Source organism: Cottoperca gobio, chromosome 20 (assembly GCF_900634415.1).
Source record: "Cottoperca gobio chromosome 20, fCotGob3.1, whole genome shotgun sequence".
Lineage (NCBI taxonomy): Eukaryota > Metazoa > Chordata > Actinopteri > Perciformes > Bovichtidae > Cottoperca > Cottoperca gobio.
Genome location: NC_041374.1, coordinates 2998670 through 3014561, shown reverse-complemented (window position 1 = coordinate 3014561; position 15892 = coordinate 2998670). Strand labels below are relative to the sequence as shown.

At 42.9% G+C, this 15892-nt stretch overlaps 1 protein-coding gene across 1 annotated transcript in view; it reads left to right on the top strand.

Moving 5' to 3' along the window:
• agtr1b (angiotensin II receptor, type 1b) overlaps window positions 1-15892 on the top strand; it is a 343860-nt gene that overhangs the window by 321643 nt on the left and 6325 nt on the right. The window lies entirely within an intron of this gene.

Below are 15892 nucleotides of genomic sequence, written 5' to 3'. Positions count from 1 at the left end.
TAAAGGCTCCGAGTTGATCAGGTACGAGAAGACACTGTAATAGATCTGTAATGTCTCCCACTGTGGCCTGCTCTGTCACATCCCACGTCAGTGCATTAAAGCAAACGTTTGATTATACTGGACATTGTGCCAAAATGTGCAGAATGTAGCGCACTTAATCAGCTTGCTTTATCAACAGCATTTGCTTTATCTTCCTTCACTTGGGCCACTGACTGTCTTTTATCCCTGGAGAGGCTTTGAGCTCTTAAGCAAAACACAACAATAAAGAAAGTATAACGGAGATGCTTGTTCCAGCCATTTGATGTAGCTGCCAGGCAGCCAGTGGGATGCTTTGAATTTAATTTCCTCCATTCAAGATGCAGCTTTTATTTACATGACAAGACTGAACAGATTGCGTCGGCCCCGGAAAAGATAAATGAAAGAAGACAAAAAAAAAACAAACTTGGACAAATTAAAGTCGATATTTGCCAAACAATGTAATGCAATTAAAACGGAGAGAGCTGTCGAGTACGTAATGTGAGTCCACTCACTTCAACCGTCAGTGACTTTTTGATGTTTTATTGCACATAGGAGAGTAGCCTACTGCTTGACTGTGATGTGCAATCTGCTCGCCTCTCATACTGTCATGCAAATACATTAGCTTAGGAGATGGGTCCCTCCACAGTACTCTCAGTGGACAACACTCATTAAACTAATTACACATTGAACCTAAACTGAGTGGAGCGTAATGAGGTATGTGATATTCACAAGGAACTTATGCCATTGGGAGCGTGCCAATGGAAATGTGTGATGCCACCATTCCACACCTGCCTGAAACCACAAATACAAGTGAACACATAATGTGCTTTTTCATAACCGTTTGAGTAATTGGTCATCTGGGCTATCTGGACTGCTGGAGGGGGATTGTGGCTGAATCACTCTGAATCCAAAACCTTATGGATTTTCTGCAGCCTATACACAGGAAGTGTAGGTATCATGTATGGGGATTATGAATACTGCAACCCTTTAGATTTTAAACCAAAAGTTTGACCTTTTTCGAAAATATGTTGGCTTCCTGTGAGACGATAAGATCATAGCACTTTGATGTGTGTAGGCTAAATATGACTGAGTAGCTTAGCCTATAGCATAACGACTGGGAACAGCTAGCATGGCTCTGTCCAAAAGGTTACACACTTTACCTTTCAACAGAGCCAGGTAAACCTAGTCACTTGCATGTTTGTGAAACAATATGGCAGGCAATGAAACTCAGGAAATAACAGCGGACTTCCACAAATTCAAACTTTTTCAGAAAGAAAATGAAGATACACAATCGCACCCGGGCAGGCAGGCAGGCAGAGGTTGAGTGTGGTGGGGGAAGGGCATGCAGGCAGTCTAGACCAAAAGCAATCAAAACATCAAAAAAAAGGTGATGAACCATCGAAAGCGGGAAGTTACTCAGAGATTAGGACAGTGCTAAACCCGTCACCTGGACAACAAGTCATCGTCTTCAGAGAGGGGCGGCACATACTGTAAGCTGCTCAGTGCTCAGTGGGCATTAACCCACAAGTAGAAACCCTCTAAATAAACTCCACAGTAAAGGCTGGTTTATAGAGGCCATCGCCTGTGGAAGTGTCAGAGGAGACGGTGTGTACTGACATGACATGGAGGTTATGCAGCTAGAAGTGCGTAAGAGGAAATGTGGCGCGAACACGTGGACCAATCACAGTTGTTCCGCAAAGTGTAGTTACATTTTTTGGGGGGGAGGTGCAAGTTGGACTACGGCGTAGCGAGTCAACGCAGAAGTATAAACCAAGAAATAAGAGTGGGGATTATTTAGCGGCCAAATCCTTGACCCTCTCTAAGAGGAACCTCTGTGGCTGGAGTGGCCATCTTGTTTGTGTCACGGCGTTGCAGGCTGTCACAGTATGAGCTGTCAGGAGTTTTGATATTCAACCGTTTCCATTTCCTAGAAACCCTGATGAAGAAAAATGAGCGTAAAGCCTCTTTCCTCAACTTATTTGTGTTAGCTTCATCCTTCTGACACTATTTCTGTTTGCGTGCGAGTGTGAAATGGTGTAGAAGTAGGGAAGCGTTTAATTCTTCGAGCACTCCATGCAACCTTCTAAGAAGCATGGTAGAATTAATTCATTGCTACTTTTATGCATTGCTAATACATTTGCACTGCCATGTTTATTACACCTCACACTGAGGAGAGGGGTATCGCATTTCATTTGGCAGGACTGTTTGTTAAAATGTTTTATTTCACTACAAACTCTCTCATTTCTGTCTTCCCGAGCCACCCTGCCTGCTTTCATTCCCCTTTTATTTATTCAATCTCCTCACTTCAGTAAATGTATCCAGACTGGCTGATGGTGTTTGCTGGAAGTTTTCCATGCATCATAATTGTTTCGCTAATTTACTATGCTAATTGAGCAATTAATTCGGGAGCAGGAGATTAGAAGGGGGCAAAAATACAGAAATAAATAAACAAGTAAAGCGTTGAGTGTTACCGCCGGGGCTACCGTTTTGTTCCGACATTAGGGATGCAAACCGACTCAAATACTTCAGCATGTTTCCTTCCTTTGCCCAAGGCTAGCTCGTTGATATGCTTGGTGTGCAGGCACAGAGTTTGCATCCCCAACGTCTCACCATGGGACTTGCAAACATTCAGCCGCAAACTGCGTGCTGCAACACATCAATTGAACTCCAGCGGTGTGGTCAAACTTAATAGTTATCGCTGTGTACATTTCCTGTGATTTAGCTGCTATTTTATTGCTGAGCACCTTAAAGTGAACGCATAAAAAGGAGGAGGTCATTTAAGTGTCTTCTGTAATGTCAACAATCCCAGTTGCGGAGACATTTCAAGAAGCAGGAAAGGAGTTTAAAAGTGTGGGAGAACATGCGGGAGAGAAAGAAAAGGAGGCTTTGAGAGCCTGTGTTTTCCTGTATGACACTTCTTCATAAAAGCAGGTATAAAGCCACAATTCATTCATAAAACTAAGAAGGTCAGAGAGCCTCAATACGACACAGCTGTCAGGAAAGCGTGGGATCGTGTATGTCTCCATCGCTCCTATTATACAAATGCAATCCATCAAATAAAAACACAATTGCTGTAACATTAACATGAAGCAGGGTCCGAGGGTCTCACTACACTGCAGCCGTTTCTTCATCTCTTTAAATGACCTTTCACTGAACGGATCTTTGTGTGTAATTCAGAGTAGAAACCACAAGATGGCAGCCACCCAATTCACATCTTCAACATATCTTCAGACTGGTGTCCTCTGAGCAGGAAGGACTTCACTGAGGTTCACCTGCATCAAATGTTCATGGCTGCAATTATTGGTTCTAAATCACAATGTTTTTTTTAAGTTCTTATTCTACTGTATTGTATATTAATGAGAAACAATGCCTCAATGATTACACTAAATGTTCCTCTGTAAAAACAACTGTTTTCAGACATGACATCACCCATTTTTTATTAAAAAAAAGTTAAAAATAATTACTGAGGAGAAAGAATACAAATAAATAAAAAGTGAGCGCAGAGAGACTCATCAGCTGTTAATTCATGCGTCCACCATGGGGCAGAGTTGAGACATGAGAGAGGAGTAGAACTGCAACAATACACACACACACACACACACACACACACACACACACACACACACACACACACACACACACACTGCATTTCCTAATAGTCGCAAAAAACATGCAAGATACACACATTGAACTGGGCACATTGAACTGGACACATTGAACTGTGCACATAGAACTGGGCACATTGAACTGGGCACACTGAACTGGACACATTGAACTGGGCACATTGAACTGGGCACATTGAACTGGGCACACTGAACTGGACACATTGAACTGGGCACATTGAACTGGGCACATTGAACTGGGCACATAGAACTGAGCACATATTACTGGGCACATTGTGCAGAGTGTGGAAAAGGACAAATCTTATCAGTGGAAACGAGCACAGCAGCAGGCCAGCGGCGACTGGAAGTGATGCCCTGCTCCCCGCCTATTGAACAGCACAGAAGCGGCTCTCTCTCGGCACAGTGTTGTTGTGAGCGAGCGCACATCCTCTGCAGTGACATCAGCAGAGCCTGGTTACTCACAGCTAACAGCCTCATGACGCCTTTGTCTCTCCGTGTGTCAGCGCTCCAGATGAGTGGGCCTAATGGATGTAAAGCTGGTGAAAAATGGTGCGGGCCTTTCATGTGCCTGACTTTGAAGGCCTTGAGATGACGTAAGCAGGGTCCTCTTTATTATTGTGCGTGTGGCTTTAGCAGATGGCCTCCCTGGTACTACGGTATACATCATGGCTAAGGTACGGCATTATTGTGTTTGACAGAGTCTTTTAAATATTTAGCTAAGCTATGAAAATGAAATTCCAAAATAGCACAATAATGTATGGCATCCAGTGCAACTCATTTATCACCGTGTGTCACACAGGGCCTTTAAATCAAGAACAACAACGTCTTCTTTCTTTCCTTCCTAATGCATGTCTTTCCCTTGAGTCTTTAACATATAATAGGATTCAAACCCTGGCCGTCTCACAGATCACACATATTTGAAATAAACAACTAACTTTTGCAAATGACACTCGTCTCTCGTCATCTTGCATTTATTTATTCTTCCGTTCTGCAATCCGCAGTCTGTCCACAGCCTGTTGGAAGCTTGAGAATCACATCTCCAGTCCCCCGCGTTTCCTTTGTACAAAGTTGTGTTGCACAACCTACGCTACATGGGAAACAGGCATGGGAAACTGCCTCTTACAGAAACAGGCTGAACCTCGTGGCCTGGGAGCCCCGACTTTACCGTGGATGTCTATCATGTCTAACATGATAACAAAACCTAAACATCACTTGCTCTGAGGCGTATGGGAAGATGTCCCTCAAATGTCACTTGGACACAACCATTGAGGGTTCCCCTAAAGTTCGCCCTGGGGGGGAGGGTAACTTATGCTATACATAACACGAAACAGATGTACAGTGAACGTAATGACCCACGAGAGGAAGACTAATGGAATCCATTGAGTTTTGCCGTTTTGTAAAATGTGAATATGTCCGTAACAGAGTTTTGTTTTACTCTGTATACGTTGCACACATATTATTGAACTTGTGATCTCTCGTCTCAGTCCAACAGGTTTGCCTGTTAACAAAGCAAATCATGAATAGTGTCAATGACGATCCTCAAACTCCAGACACAGACGATACTTTTTGTATTGTTAAATGACGCAGTTATCCGTGACCTTGCTTTCCATTCTCTGCCTTGTTATAGCTTTTAATGTGTCTGACTCGTTGTAAATGATCACCATTAGCGCGGTTGTCCTTTTTGTGATTTAATTAAGCAGGCGACGGAGACAAAAGGCTAATAGACGCACATCTGAGAGGGAGGTTAGCGACAAACTAAACCCTAATATGAGTGAGAAAGTGTGTGTGAAGGAGAAAGGTGTGTGCGTGCGTGTGTGTGTGTGAGCGGTAGGGCAGATGCACTTGGGGATTGATGTACCATGGTGTCTCATGTCCAAATCTATATGGCCCTTTTAATCCAATGAAAAATGAGAAGTGTGCTGTAACTTTGTTAGAAGTGGGTAATGCAGCCAGGGGAAATGGAGCAGGGGCCAGATTTGCAGGCCTCCTCCACATTTAGTGTAAGAGCTAACCTGATTTTCACTGCGCTAGCTCTGAGACCAATATCTGCCTGCATCACCCAAAGCCCATCAAGAGTGATTAAATAAAGATGATGGACAGTTTTCTGAAAACCTATTTACTGCGACGTCCGTTTAGAACGTGCTCGTGTATACAAGTGTCCCATTACCTTTGAATTTAGCGTTTCACACGTTCACGTGCAGCGTACACATAGCCTCCTAAAACACGAAATACAGATTCTGTGTGAGCTAAATTGCTTCAGATAAAGAGAAAGAGACTTCCCATCCGATCCTAGATCGATCCTATGAATATAGAGGAGGCTGGAAACTACGACAATAAGATGAGCGGTTTCCTTCTGGCGTAATGAAGACCCACATGGTCTCCATCTGCGGTTTGGCTTACTGCAAGTAACTGACGTGAGGCTCATGTGGAAACTCAACTTCATCAATCTGTATCACTGCCATCAGTAAGTAATGCTTTTCAAATAACCAGGATGACAGCAGGAGTCTGGGCTCCACAAAGGTTTGGAAGAAATACAGATTCAACAGTTTCGGCGTTGCTGGTGCATCCCATCTGTCAAAGATGGATTACGAGTGCGTGTGTGTGCGTGTGTGTGTTCATACGCTGTGCGCAGATGAGTCCAAGTATATATCCGTACCTAAGTCAGTGTGTTATTTCAATTAGAAGTGCAACAATTCATCTTCAAAATCTGGACATACTGTGTTTTCAGTGTGCAGGTTTGTAATATTTTTCTCAGCTCTACAACATCCCCCACCACAGATTAATCTTTATTAAAGAAAACAGCAGCATCTTATAATAGAGAGTAGTATTCCCCCTATGTGAGGCTATCAGCAGCGTATTGCTGTGATAATTGTAGCTACTGAGACAATTAAGTATTCTAAATGCCTATTTGGGAAAGAAACTAAAACACGATTTTGAATCTCAAAGCAGCACGTCCTTAATAAATAGTCACTGCAAGACAGAACGTTGTGATTGGGTGTGAAATAAACAGGGGGGGGGGGGGAGATATGTGTAGGATACACTATTAATGAAATGGACTGCTTTATTGATTTACAGGTGGGTCAATGTGACGATCACATTCACTGGATTAACCATCAAAAATAAACGTTATGGGATCTTAAAATGTTGAATTGAGTTTCCACAAGATGATAAATCAATGTACACCTGACACTAAATCACAATATATATTGATATTGTGATACTAACATCTTCTGTATACTGTGATAAGAGACTTGATCCAGAATATCTGCACAGAGGTAAAACGTTTTAACGCCTGCACATCGAGCTGAAACATTTAAACTACACAGATGAAGTGTTTCACATCACTTAACTCGATGAAGATGAAAATCAATAACATCCGATAATCACATTACTTTTAATCAGCTGGTATTGATTGCATCATTTTCAAAAAGGTGGAATTAAAGCTGAAACGAACACTTTCTTTTCTTGAATCGATGACTCAATCGTTTGTTTTCTTGATTAATTAAATTGTGCTATGAAAGAACACAATTATATTTAATCCCCAGAAGTTATGTCTTGTCCAACCAACAGTCCGAAACCAGATCCAGTTTACTACACAACACAAAGAAACGCACTGTGTTTGGTATTTTACCTTTTAAAAAAAGTGAAATATTTGAACTGATCATCAAATTCATTGCCAGTTACGATCAATCGAATAGTTATTTGGCCTCTAGATGAACTTTCTGCACCATATATATATATATATATATACATATATATATATATATATATATATATATATATATATATATATATATATAAATGCAAGCCTTGCCACCTGTTGAATACATATGAAGAGCTTTTGTAAATGCCTGTGCACATGTGTTTAGATAACACGAGCACAATCCAGGGTTGCACACAAGGTGTTGATGTGGACAGTTTCCGACAACAGCCGCGTGCCCACTTATCCTGTTCCTCCCGTCTCAGCCTCGCTCCACTCCTCAGTGATTAATTAGGAAAGGGAGTGGAATTAGTCCATCAGCAGACTGAGGGAGAGGATGAAAATATTTACAAAGCTCCCAGGAAGGGATTTCATTAGGAGTAGCCTCGTGGCGAGACGCCTCCTCTCGCTTTGTTGCCGACAGAGTGGGAGTGCTCTGAAACTTGACCCTTAATGTCAAGTCGTGCGGTAGCCCGAGTGAAACGCCATAATCAGACAGGAAAATAAGATGCTCATTCACTTATAGATTTCAATCGTGACAAATACAAGAGGAGTCACTACGCAGTTACACGTACACGAGAGGCTAAACTTCTGACGTAAAATATCCAAGGAACCCAAAAGCATAACCCCTCAGAGACAACATGATTCAAGCTATAGTAGGCACATTAACTACTCTATCCTCTCAAGGGGGAAAACATCAACCCACACAGTCTTGGGAAATCGGTAAGCATCGGTCTTTTGGCTAATGTTTCTCACTTTGCTGTATGTTGATTGGCATGAGATACCCCGCTGCTGTGTTATTTCCTCCAGCTCTACTCCTCCTCCCATCCACTCCAGCTCTCTCAGCGGGGGTGAACTGACCTCAGAAACACAGTACGAGCACCCATGGGGCCGCTGAATGCCTCTGTGATTATCTGGGGGAAAATAGCAAACTACATGCATCTTATGACCAATTTAGGAGCCTTGGACTCAAAATCCATAAAAATATTAAAGAAATATGAAAGCAAATATTTCTCTTCTGAGTCAAATGATTTACACAAAAAACACATTTATATTGTGTCAGTCGTGTTATAAAGCTGAGCAATGTGTGTGTGTGTGTGTGTGTGTGTGTGTGTGTGTGTGTGTGTGTGTGTGTGTGTGTGTGTGTCAGTGTGTGTCACAAAGAAAACCTTCAGAGAGGGGTAAGACGTAAAGAACCGTCCAAATGAGAGTAACAGTGCAGATTTTTGGGCAGTCTTCTTCGTGAGTGAGATGTGGGCGGAGGCAAATAGAGGATTAAGTATGAATATATGTGGTTCTCCTGAGACTCATGTTCCCTGTGCCACGCCAACATTCAAGCAGCCAAACACAATCTTAACTTTAACCCATGCCCACATACTCCCCTTCACGTTACAGAAGCTGGAGATTTTCTAACTGTCATTTCCGCGTCTCCAAGTTTCCAAATACAAACAAGACGACAGGAAACAAAATTAGAAAGCAGTAAGAGCTCCTCCTTCCCAGGGATTATGAGCTGATTACAAGACCTTGGTGCCATCCACTCCTTTACAAACAGGGCCAAAACAAACTCCCTAAGGCTACCAGAGCAGAGAATGCACACGCATACCTTCACAGAATGATCCAAACTGCGCGTATTCTGTAGAAAAAGTAAGCAGACGCCCCGCTGGAATCACACGGACGAGTCTCCATCAAAAGGAATTAAGATTAAGTTTCATAGGATACATGACAAAGTATATTTCCTAATGTGCCTATGAGCTGCAGATCAGTGGGACTGGAGGGATGGACTGAAGACCAGTCGGGTTGGCTGGAACATAGTTCTTGACCTGTTGCTTGCTTGAGGTCAAGTGAACTCCGCATCCCAAAATATAAACATGCAGTAACCTAATGACTGAAATATGCAAGCTAAGGCCATTTAGAGTCTGCTTTCAAATTCTAACTTGTTGTTTGCACTTAATGTCTGCAGTAAAGCTCGACTAAGAGCTACGTTACCGCAGTACAGCATGTCCTGGTGAAAGGTTATTGCATCCATTAACTGAGTCATGGCCCTTATAAGACACAGGGGATGACTTAAAGAGGAATTACAGGAAAATATAGCAGTTCTACTGAGTTCATTACACTACAAAAGTGTATTAAAGCAGAAGCAGAACACAGTGGAATTATAATCTTTAGGTTTCCTTTAAAGGCAATAATCATATTTCCTTGTTATTTGTTTTATTTCTAAGCTTCCCATCCTCTCCTCTCCCAGGGTCCTTTAACTTGTGACTACAAAGTCCATCACTCGATGTTAACGACACACAGGACGATACATCACATGGAGGAATGTTGCTAGTCACCATCATCTCGACCAATCAGCTGACAGTAAGAGTTGCAACGACAGGAGAACTCACAACTTAAAGTTGTTCCATTATCTGTAAGGTTGGGTGTGTTCTGCACTCCATGAGACATCACGACTCGATGATTTGATACTGAACTTAATGTGTTGCTTAATCTGCTCTAAGTAATAAAGTTTGACATGATTTGTCTCAAATCAAAAATCATATCATCGCAGAAGAAAGCCTGTTTATTTGCAATACGTTTGAGTCTTTAAAGAGTGGACCTCACATCTGTCAAAGACCAATATGTTTGTTACTACAGAGATGAGGACATGACAAAACATCGCCAGTGTGGCGCGAGTCACCCTCCTCCCGGAGGCCCGGGGGTGTTTATGCGACCTGGAGGGCCCCGGGGTTATTGACTCAGCTGAGCCCAGACTCTCCAGCAGCCCCGGAGAGTAACAACATGGCTGGAAGGGTTTAAAAAAGGGAAGTGGGTGCAAGCTGAGATACTGTACAAACCCTCTTGGATATATCCACACACACACACACACACACACACACACACACACACACACACACACACACACACAGATGCATCTTGGTGTCCAGATGTGATTTACTTGTTTGTTATCAATAAAGGTTTTATTTTTGCCTTTTAATTGGAGTTAGGGTTATTTCAAGAACTCCTTTGTAGTGTTTCCCTTCCTGGTTGTGGCTCTTTTTTTAAAGACAGGGTCATGGGTGAGAAAGAAAAGTCAATGCTGTTCACATGCTGTTTACGTAAGGAAAGCCTGGCCGAGGATAAGAACAGGTTCCAGACCCTTAGTACGTGTGTGTGTGTGTGTGAAGCGTTTCCGTCTTACACACACGCTGGGTTTTTACGACAGGAACAATACAGTAAGCGCCAGAGAGCATACCCCCATATGGAAAACGGACACAAACAAAGAATCTATATTTACTTTAGAGTTAACGGACAATAACAGAGTAAGAGCAATAATATGCATTTGACTTAACAGACCCAAAGTGACAGCCCACTGCTCCCACATTAGAAACTATTACAATGAAAGAACATAAAGACAGATTTATTTGTTTACGCTCTTGTAATCTGCGTCTGAGATGTCTGATCGTCATGACAAATCTCTTTAATAAACGCAGCCAAACCTTCACGGCAACATATTCACTTCCTCGCTTGAAGGCAGCATTAGCTCTTCCTCTGTTATCTCGTCTTCAGAGAGTATCGTAATAAAGCGAAACGCGTCCGTATGACAGCTCGCTGTTTAATTCAATTCAAATGCATCCAGATAAACATCACAGGACTGGAAGGAAGTGCAGATCTAAAAAAAGCTTAAAATATTCATGGGAGAGGTTACACTAAAGGAGAAGTAGCCAGCCTCCCTTAGCACCCCCCCCAGCTCTTTTTCCCGTCCCTCTCTGCGTAGATGTAAAAAGGCAACCTTGGGCCCAGACCTAAACAATGTGACTCTTAGAGGCCCATTACAGGCCTTCCCACCACAATCTCTTGGACGCTTCCTGTTTGTACAAAAGATTTGTTGTCTTTCACCATATCTGTTCATTTAGCTCCGATCAAGAGGAGTGTGGCGGCTACATCATTCTACATCTCCACGGTTGACCTCTGGGTCAGTCATTTCCGTGACGTTAAGCAGAAATTAAAGCTCGGGGGCAAAGGTCAATCCAAAAGCAGTGTGTGCTCGCAGGTTGTACTACACGTATTCCTGACTGCTTACGGTTTACATGACTGTGTGCTGTTTGTCCACGTCGTCCTTTCCCTGCAGCACACAAAACAAAGTTTTCGAGTCAGGCTCATGCGGGCAACAACGCTAACAAGGCAGGTCAATTCAGCGTGAGAGACGCAGTAAATATTTTCTAAGCCTTGACGGCACCAGAGGGTCGGCGCTCACGCCGTCCTTGACACCTACACAGCACACTGAGAAAATAAAAAGCGTGTTAAAGTCACATTGGGCGGGTTCCTTGTGGGCCCTCCGAGGGTGATGCGTGCAGCGCTGGATGTTTAGGACCGTCAGGAGCTAAGGAATGATTTTTGTTAGGTCTACCTAAAGCGTTAGAGTCCATTAGATAAAATACACGTTATAGTTTCCGCCTTCCTGTCACATTATCTGCACTACAATTACAAAAAAATCTTTTTAAGACAACATATTTTATAAACCTTACCAGCCCACACGATCAACTGAACCACTAGGCTCCCTGATGAACACAACACAAGGCTCATATCTACTTATTGATATAATATAGATATAATTATGTTAATTAGGTGGCTAATTAAGTTGATACATGTCTTAATTAACATATCTCTATGTCAGCATATAATCACATAAGGATGTATTGATATACCTGTCCATGTCCTGCATACTACTACTACTACTGCATAGGTGGCTCAGTTATCCAGCTGACATGAGGGATTTAGTGTGCGGATATTTGGCACCTAGACTGACTCCCCGCAAACATTCACCAAGTTCAGCACAGCAGGAATTGGGGAGCAATGACAATAAACTTTCCCCCCCTCACAGGAGAACTTCGACTCAGTCAACATGTGGATGCCGTGGTGGAGGTGGAGCATGTACAATGCAGCTTATTAATGAACAGCAATAGCAACAGCAGCAGTTTGAAAGCAGAGTTTGCAAAATGAAGCAGCAACAGCAGCAGAGCAGAGCAGCGGTAAAAGCACACGGGCTCTTCTTAAGAAAGTACATTATCATTAGGATGTTTATGTAAAATGAAGGAAGCGAAGAGCAGCAGCGCAAACCACAAAGCAGGACGTCAGCAGTAAAACGTATGAAGATAAGAGACGGGGGAAAAAAGAAAAGAAATAAGCAAGCTGTCACAGATTTGGAGATAATTATTGGATGAAAATGGCAAAGGTCATGTTTTTAGTACTCAATGAAACCAACATGACAGTGTAATAAACTAAGTGAAAAGGGACATCTCAAGCTCAATACACCATTTCCTGGAGACCCAAACTTGCAGTGAGAGCAGAGACTTGGAAGTAAGGAGGAACGGTCAACACAAGAGTATTAATGTTTGACCACTATGCAAAATACGAAAGCATCACAATTCACATGCAAAAACGCCACATTATAAAGCCTTCCACACTTAATACATGCACGCAAACACTGCAAGTGAATGAGAGCTGCAGGGGAAGCAAAGACAGACGCCACAGACAGATCTGCCAAGACATCTACTCACACATGCAAGTATTCCACGATGTCTCAGTCACCTGTGACTGACGCAGTAATGCTAGTTGTAAGCGTCATTTAGCGTCACTGCATTATTTCCCAACCCTGTAACTTAGCTTAGCGACTTAGCATCATAGCTCACCTAGCCCCAGGGTGTGCCTCTCGTGTATTATCTTTACAAAACCCTTGGTAATACCTTAAAAGGTAAAAGTTTCACTGCTTACATTATGGCCTGTCAAACACAGGTGTGTCCAATGTTATTAATTACTGCATTTCATTGCAGTGATTGCTGGAACACAGACATGCTTAATGTTATTAGTTCCACCTGTGTGTTTCCTGCTATGACAAGAACTAATGCCTGTTGTTGTGAAACAGGAATACTATTCATCTGGGAACTATGAGGCAACGCTTCTCTTGTGATATTTAAAACTTGTACAAGATGGACATATTTTTAGAGGATAACTGATGCTCATTAAGACAACGCGTCAGCCTGCAGTTGCTGTGCAGGTCACCGTCTCTTTATACGGGAGAGATGTGCGTCTTGTGCAACTTTGGCAAAGTGTAACGACTAACATGTGAGGAAAGAAATGTGCAGCTCATGTTCTTGCTCATTTTATTTTAATGAAATTGGCCCCTTGTCACTCGTATGTAGATTCTTTTTGATGGAAACCACACAGCCACATGTCAACTTGTTTCATACATGTATATGAGATGACTCAGCTTCTTGTCAATCAACACCGGTCAGCAATTTACGGTCAAAGCTCAGTCTTCAGACCTCACAGAGTATTGTCTTTCTTCAGCAGGTGGCTGTGTAATGGTTTGGCATTTTAGTGCCTGTGTTGCTCCGGTGTAAAAGGTCCGTTGTTCCCCGCAGTGCTCGGTGCTGCCAGTAATTACCTCGGTCATCAATTCATTCTACTACAGCTTAAGTGCTAACACAGCTTATCTTGTTAGAGTGATTTGATTAGAAAGAGCATCGCCCGCTTTCACACCTCCAGGGTATTAGCACTTGAGATGAAGCCTTGTCCTCGTTCTCCTTACTCACGCAGAAATGATGTGTTACCCAATAGATGATAAATGACCGTATTCCTTGGATGTCTACTATCGTTGCATCAGATTCCTAAAGCTTGCACAACTTTTAGAAAGAATCCTTTTTTATGAGTTTGTAAAAAAATAAAAAAAATGAATTCCTTTCCAGGACATGAAACTTAACTTTGTAAAAGTGCTCAAACAACATCCATTTCCCCCACCTACTCTTCTCCCCCCCCCCCCCCCCCAGATCTCCTCTTTTTAATTCATCAACATCTGTTTTTGCTTGAACTCGACGAGTGTAAATCAACGCTGTGGTGTGGGGTTTTGCAACAACATCCTGTCCCTACTGACATTTATTTTGTTTTGTGGAAAATGCAGTGGAGATTCGGCGCTTGATACATAACTCTCTTCTCACTTCCTGAAAGGGCCCGTGGGTCAGATAGATTGTTGATAATTATCGTGGCAGCGAGACCAAGACGGTGCAAGTGATACCGTACGGGGGCTTATTGCGGTGACAGGATACACAATAAGATAACATTTGCCTAATGGATGATTCTTATCATTCACAGAAACTGAAGACATGGAGTCCGATCATAATCCCCCCCTGGAGGTGTAAATGACTCAGTTGCAGTGCTTTAGATAAAGTGAGAAACCGTCCTCCTCTCTGCAACATATTCTTCCGTGGTATAAAGTAGAGATGTACGCATAAGTCTCTTCAATTAGCTTGTTGTGCTAACCTCAGCAACGGTTGCTAACAGCATGAGGCTGAAAGTGTCCCACGCGCTTGTGAAACGTTGTTCTGCGTGATCCCTTAACTGCGATGCTTTCGAACACACAAACCTTCGCAGCCCCTAGCATAAAGTCTTACGAGCAATTCTGGTGCATGTCATGTATTTTTCACAAGGTTTTCAAGCCTTTTGACCCCGTGTGACCTCCGAGATCCAGTGAGCCATAGAAAGCTCGGTAAATGTGATCATTCTCGAATGACTGGGTCACACCTGAATGAGCAAAAGCCACATAACAGGACCTCCACTTTGCCCAAAGTGTTTGTTTTTCCTTTCTTTCCTTGTTTGTCTTTAACCCAGGTGGTGGCTCTCTTTACCGTCAACACTGCACACACTGAAACTGAGGGGATTTAGAGGATGACAACCAATGCGGCCTCATCCATCACTATGCATGAGGCACAGAGGTGAGGATGTGACCCACTTCTCAACACCTGTCAAGACCTTGAGAAAGAGAAGAATAGTGAGAGACACATATCTTCAGTGCCAAGGAGTGTCTGATGGATGTTTGCAGTTGCTAAAGTTAGAACTCTCTCCTTATTACAGCTGGATTACACAACCGCAAAGTGTGCAGGCTCCAAATTCCTCCCTTTCAATCCAATTCTTTTATCGCATTTCTTTTGGAGTACAGTTTTACCACACATTCATCAGCAAGTGCCTCAATCACTACTGAAATAGCCTCAACAAAGCCAGCTTGACCACGGGGAGTTGTCAGCTCGGTCACCGTGACACACACACACACACACACACACACACACACACACACACACACACTCCGACAATACATCCACCTCAAAAAAAAGTTTGACAAATGAGTGACAACTGAATCACGCTGGAAAACGAGAAATGTTCTTAGGAAGCCCAGCGAGGAGTGAAAAGACAAAGCGGTAACCCAACTCTCCGGCTCCACCCCGCCAATTCCCCCCCCCCCCTCCTCTCACTGCCTCCGATACACCCTGATCCAAGGCAAGGGTGAACTTGTGGCAGCTATTAATACAGTGTGTCGACAGGCACAATCACAATCAAAGCCTGGCCGTTCCTTTCATGCTGTGACAATAGACAAGGGAATGTCATGGGATGAGAGATGAGCGCTAGTGGAGAAAGAGAGGAGGTTGAGATATTAAAGTAAGATTAACCAAAGTGCTGTCCACGCCGGTGTGCATGCGTGGTTAATTAAACTGTAACTCTAAATTGAACGCTCTCAAAAGATTGT